The sequence below is a fragment of the Nelumbo lutea genome, chromosome 1 (assembly GCF_056320005.1).
Source record: "Nelumbo lutea isolate HS-2025 chromosome 1, American lotus-T2T, whole genome shotgun sequence".
Lineage (NCBI taxonomy): Eukaryota > Viridiplantae > Streptophyta > Magnoliopsida > Proteales > Nelumbonaceae > Nelumbo > Nelumbo lutea.
This window is the reverse complement of record NC_142684.1, coordinates 96,139,567-96,145,578: the sequence shown is the minus strand read 5'-3', so window position 1 is coordinate 96,145,578 and position 6,012 is coordinate 96,139,567. Positions and strand designations below refer to the sequence as shown.

The 6,012-nt window shown below is 40.7% G+C and overlaps 1 non-coding gene across 1 annotated transcript; it reads left to right on the top strand.

Annotated features, from left to right (window-relative positions):
• Nucleotides 1–4,631: 4,631 nt before the first annotated feature.
• Nucleotides 4,632–4,738, top strand: LOC148876277 (small nucleolar RNA R71). Its single transcript, XR_016106237.1, has one exon. It is a non-coding gene; the product is annotated as a small nucleolar RNA R71 (small nucleolar RNA).
• The last annotated feature ends 1,274 nt before the right edge of the window (nucleotides 4,739–6,012 follow it).

The following is a 6,012-nucleotide window of genomic DNA, read 5'->3' as shown; positions in this document are numbered from 1 at the left end:
TAAACAGTGGATGGAGGGGGTACAGTACTGCCCATTAAATATGGTTTCAGGCGCTGACCATTTACTTTAAACGTGCCCTGAACCGGGTGGGTGAGTTCTATAGCCCCATGGGGAAAAACCTGTGAAATGGTAAAGGGTCCAGACCACCTGGATCTCAGCTTACCTGGAAACAAGCGGAGACGGGAATTATATAACAATACCTGTTGGCCTACATAAAAGTCCCGTCTCAGCAAGTTTTTATCATGCCAGTTTTTTATTCTTTCTTTATAATCTTTGGCATTCTCATAGGTGGTAAGTCTGAATTCATCCAATTCATTTAATTGCAACCGCCTTTTAGCCCCTGTGGCCTGAATGTCAAAATTTAAGAATTTAAGAGCCCAATAGGCCTTGTGTTCCAATTCAACTGGTAAATGGCATGCTTTACCAAAGACCAATCTGTAGGGGGACATGCCAATAGGTGTCTTAAATGCAGTTCTGTATGCCCATAATGCATCATCTAATTTGATGGACCAATCTTTTCTAGCGGATGCTACGGTCTTTTCCAGAATTCTTTTGAGTTCCCTGTTAGCCAACTCCACTTGGCCACTGGTTTGAGGGTGATAAGGGGTAGCTAATTTATGTGTAATTCCATATTTCTGCATTAACCTCTCAAATTGGCTATTGCAGAAGTGAGTTCCCCTATCACTAATTATAGCTCGCGGAGTGCCAAATCGGGAGAATAGCTTCTTTAGGAAGTTTACTACCCTTCTTGAGTCATTTGTGGGTAAAGCCATGGCTTCTACCCATTTGGATACATAGTCAACTGCAACGAGGATGTACTTATTCCCAAAAGAATTCGGGAAAGGTCCCATGAAATCTATACCCCAAACATCAAAGATTTCACAGATTAAAATATTGGAAAGGGGCATTTCATTCCGTCGGGAAATGTTTCCCGATCTTTGGCATTTGTCACATGTGGACACATACCGATGGGCATCTTTGAAGAGTGTGGGCCAATAAAAACCTGATTGCAAAACCTTGGCTACAGTGCGACTAGCTCCAAAATGACCTCCTGCTTCTTTATCATGGCAAAATTGGAGTACCGACTCCATCTCCTCCTCGGGGACACATCTCCTTATGATCTGATCTGCACACAATTTATACAAAAAGGGTTCCTCCCACAGATAGTACTTTACATCAGAAAAGAATTTCTTTTTCTGTTGATATGAAAGGTTAGGAGGAAGGACTTGTGCAGCTAGATAATTAGCAAAATCAGCATACCAAGGATATGAGTATTTCTGTATTGAGTACAACTGCTCATCCGGAAATTCTTCTCGAATGTTGCTGGTTATCTCCTCTTTTGAGCTTACCGTGTCCAACCGGGAGAGATGGTCAGCAGCCAGGTTTGCAACAACCTTCTGGTCTCTAATCTCAATGTCAAACTCTTGCAATAAAAGGATCCACCTGATCAGTCTTGGTTTTGAGTTTTGCTTGGTAAGCAAGTGCCTTAATGCCGAGTGATCTGTGTGGACAACAACCTTGGATAATATCAGATATGAACGAAACTTATCAAGTGCAAATATTACTGCTAACAGCTCCTTTTCTGTGGTGGTGTAATTGAGTTGGGGTCCAGTCAAGGTTCTGCTAGCATAGTAAATTGGCTGAAAATGTTTGTTCATTCTTTGTCCTAAAACAGCTCCTATAGCAAAATCACTCGCATCACACATCAATTCAAATGGGAGGGTCCAATCTGGTGCTACCATGATAGGTGCATGGATCAATTTGTCTTTCAAGATGTTGAAAGCATGAAGACATTCAGTTGAAAATTCAAAAGGCACTTCTTTCTGAAGCAAGGTAGATAATGGCTTGGAAATTTTTGAGAAATCTTTAATAAACCTTCTATAGAATCCGACATGTCCTAAGAAACTTCTCAAAGAACGAACAGATGTTGGGGTTGGTAATTTTTCAATTGCCTCCACCTTGGCCTTGTCGACTTCTATACCTCTTTGAGAGATCTTGTGTCCAAGCACTATGCCTTCTTGCACCATAAAATGACATTTCTCCCAATTCAACACAAGATGTGTTTCTTTACATCTAGTAAGCACCTGTTCCAGATTATTCAAACATGCATCAAACGAAGAGCCAAAAACTGAAAAATCATCCATGAAGATCTCAATAAATTTTTCAACCATATCAGAAAATATAGACATCATACATCGCTGAAAGGTTGCTGGGGCATTGCATAACCCAAAGGGCATCCTTCGGTATGCAAAGGTTCCATATGGGCAAGTAAAAGTGGTCTTTTCTTGATCTTCTGGTGCAATTGGTATCTGGTTATACCCTAAATATCCATCCAAGAAACAATAATACTCATGCCCGGCTAGCCTCTCCAACATTTGATCCATAAATGGGAGAGGGAAATGGTCCTTCCGGGTGGCTTCATTTAATTTTCTATAGTCAATAAACACACGCCATCCGGTAATGGTTCTAGTAGGGATGAGTTCATTTTTCTCATTTGGAACAACAGTCGTACCCCCTTTTTTGGGCACAACTTGCACAGGGCTTACCCAAGAACTATCAGAAATAGGATAAATGATCCCAGCATCTAACAACTTAATTATTTCAGCCTTTACCACTTCTTTCATGTTAGGATTCAGGCGCCTTTGGGGCTGAACGGAAGGCTTGCTGTCCTCTTCCATCAAAATTCTGTGAGTGCAGATTGATGGATTAATGCCTTTGATATCTTCTACCTTCCAAGCTATAGCATTTTTGTGTTCCCGCAGCACTCTTAATAATTTTTCTCTTTGTAAGGGATTCAGTGCTGCGGAAATTATCACGGGGAGATCTGATGGTTCCTCAAGGAAAGCATACTCTAAATGGGATGGTAATTGCTTCAGTTCAAGGGTGGGGGGTTCTTGGGGTGATGGCTTACCTGATGGTCCGGGCAATTTGCCTAAGTTCTCTAATTTAAGAAACCCCTTTCCCTTGAATTGAGGCTTATCGTTCAGGTATGCTATCATGAGGTTTATTTTTTCATTTTCTGCTTCTTCAAGTTCTCCCTGCTGGAGGCAGAGTTCAAGAGGATCAGTTATTCTACTTACCTAGAAGCATTCATCAATTGTCAATTCAATGGCATCAATCATAAAACAAGAATCATCACTAGAGGGTGCATGTTTCATAGCATCAGACATTTTAAAAATTATCTCCTCATCTTGTATCCTGAGGCTGAGTTGTCCTTGTTGGACATCAATCATTGCTTTCCCGGTAGCCAGGAAAGGTCTCCCTAGGATAAGCGGGACCTCCACATCTTCTTGCATGTCTAACACAATGAAATCAACTGGAAAAATGAATTTGTCAACTTTAACTAACACATCTTCTATGATCCCCCTAGGATGTCTAATGGATCTATCAGCCAATTGTAATGCCACTCTAGTGGGTTGGGGTTCATTCAACCCCAATTTCTTGAAGATAGAATATGGCATTAAATTGATGCTAGCTCCCAGGTCACATAAAGCTTTTTCAATTTTTAAATTGCCAATGGTACAAGGAATAGTGAAACTCCCTGGATCTTTAAGTTTCTGAGGCAGCTTGTTCAGAAGGATAGCAGAACATTCCTCATTTAATGCAACTGTAGCCACATCTCCCAGTTTCCTTTTGTTTGCCAATAATTCCTTCAAAAACCTTGCATAGTGTGGCATCTGGGCTAAAGCATCAGCAAAAGGAATATTAATATGTAAACTTTTAAATATTTCAAGAAACTTACCAAATTCCTTCTCCAATTTTTGTTGCTTCAGCCTGTTAGGGAATGGAACTTGTGGTTGTTGGTGCATCCCTTGTTGTGATTCTGGTTGTTCCGTCTTTTGTTGTCTGGTTCCAAGGCTTGTTTCTGCCTTGGGTTCAGCCCAATTCTTCTTTTCTACCTCAGGCAACTCTTTTCCACTTCTTAAGGTAATAGCTTGCACCTGCTCTCGTGGATTCACTTCAGTGTTGCTTGGAAGAGTTCCCGGCAGTCTGGAAGAGATTAATTGTGCCAATTGCCCCACTTGGTTTTCCAGGTTTTTGATTGAGGCTTCCTGGTTCTGGAACCTAGTTTCTGCACCTGTAAATTTTGTCATCAGTTCCTCCAAATTGGATTTCGGTTCAGGCTGATGATAAGTCTGGTGGAACGGCTTGGAAATATGCTGATTTGGCCAGGACTGGTTTGAATGTCCCCTCCATCCTGGATGAAAAGTATGGTGACTCTGGTAACCCTGCTGTCTTGACGAATTGCTGACATAGTCAACTTCTCAGTAGATGGTCTGAACTGATTGCCAACTTGGCAGTCTGTACTGATGTGGCCTCCCCCACACAATTCACAATTAAGAGGCTGCACATGCATGGTAGCTATCTGCATTTCATCTATTTTTTTACTGAGTGCTCCTATTTGTGCAGCTAGTGCTGTATAAGTGTCAACATTATGCAAGCCTTGCTGCTTCCTAGTTTGAGTCCTTTCCGAATGCCATTGATAATTGTTGGCTGCCATTTCCTCAATAAGTGCATGGGCAACCTCAGGAGTTTTATTATTTATGAATCCTCCGGCTACAGCATCTAATATGGTCTTATTTGAGTCAGTAAGACCATTATAGAAAGTCTGCACTTGCAGCCAAATGGGGATGCCATGGTGAGAAACTCTCCTTAACAGCTCCTTGTATCGTTCCCATGACTCATATAAAGATTCCCCCTCTTGCTGGAAAAAAGTAGTGATGTCATTCCTCATTTTAGCAGTTTTAGAAGGGGGAAAATATTTAGAGAGAAAACGGCTGGCCATTTCGTCCCATGTGGCTATAGATCCTGCCGGTAATGAGTTCAACCAAGCTTTGGCTTTATCCTTCAAAGAAAATGGGAATAACCTCAGCCGGATGGCATCATCACTTACCCCATTGTGTTTGAAGGTGTCACAGATTTCCAAGAAGTTAGCAATATGGGCATTCGGATCCTCATGGGCCATACCACAAAACTGAACCGTATTTTGTATCATTTGGATTATGGCCGGTTTAATTTCGAAGTTATTGGCAGCAATAGTTGGCCTGATAATGCTGGAGACAGTCCCGGTGAGGGTAGGCTTGGCATAATCCATCATAGTTCTTTGTTCAGCCATTTCTTGTGCTTCTTGTCTGACTTGCTTAGCAGCTCTCAAACGGACACGGAGAGTCCGTTCAATCTCCGGGTCGTAAAGGATCTCTTCCAGTTCAGGTCTGCTTGTCATAAACTGTTAAAGTCAAAGCAATAAAAATGCCAATATTCACAAAAGAAAATAAATAACTAATCCTATCACATTGAAAATGTAAAGTGAATTATTAGAATACAAAACCTACATCCTATCATGAATAAATGAAGCCGATTATACTAAAAGCAGATTTAAACCAATCATCTTATTCAAGGTTCCTTTATCTACATCCATCGATTGCAACATCTGAATTCAGACCCAATTTAGATCTGAGTTCAGATCTACAAGTCTTTGGTATTGTTAGTCTAGAGAAATTAATAAATAATAATTCAGATCTGAGCTGGATATCTCATACACACTCATTGGTATACACTACAATATACATCCATTAAGGTTGGAATCAATTCTGTGATGCTTTAGGGCTGAAATCAGATCTGATCTGAAATAAACTAAAACCAGTCCTGAGTTAGGCTTGGGTTAAAGATTTTAAACTCTACAATTGAAGCTCAAACCTGTATAGCTGATGCATATCAAACACTTGCTAAGACCTGAAAATTGGGTCTGCAATGTTTGGTATTGCAAGCTATTCGGCCCATACAACTTTTGTAGAAATCTGAAATCAGGTCTGCTAACTGTTGCACTATAGCAGCCCTGCTACAGATCTGAATGCTAAAAGAAATACTTAGAAAGTGCTAATTTTTCTTAAATATCTGAGGCATAACAATTATTCAATCCAAACATACACCTCCTTAGCTAATGTAGCTCGGTTACAAGTGGGTAAAGCCAAGAATTCAGTCCACCCAGAATTCATAGTATGCTCTGTATCA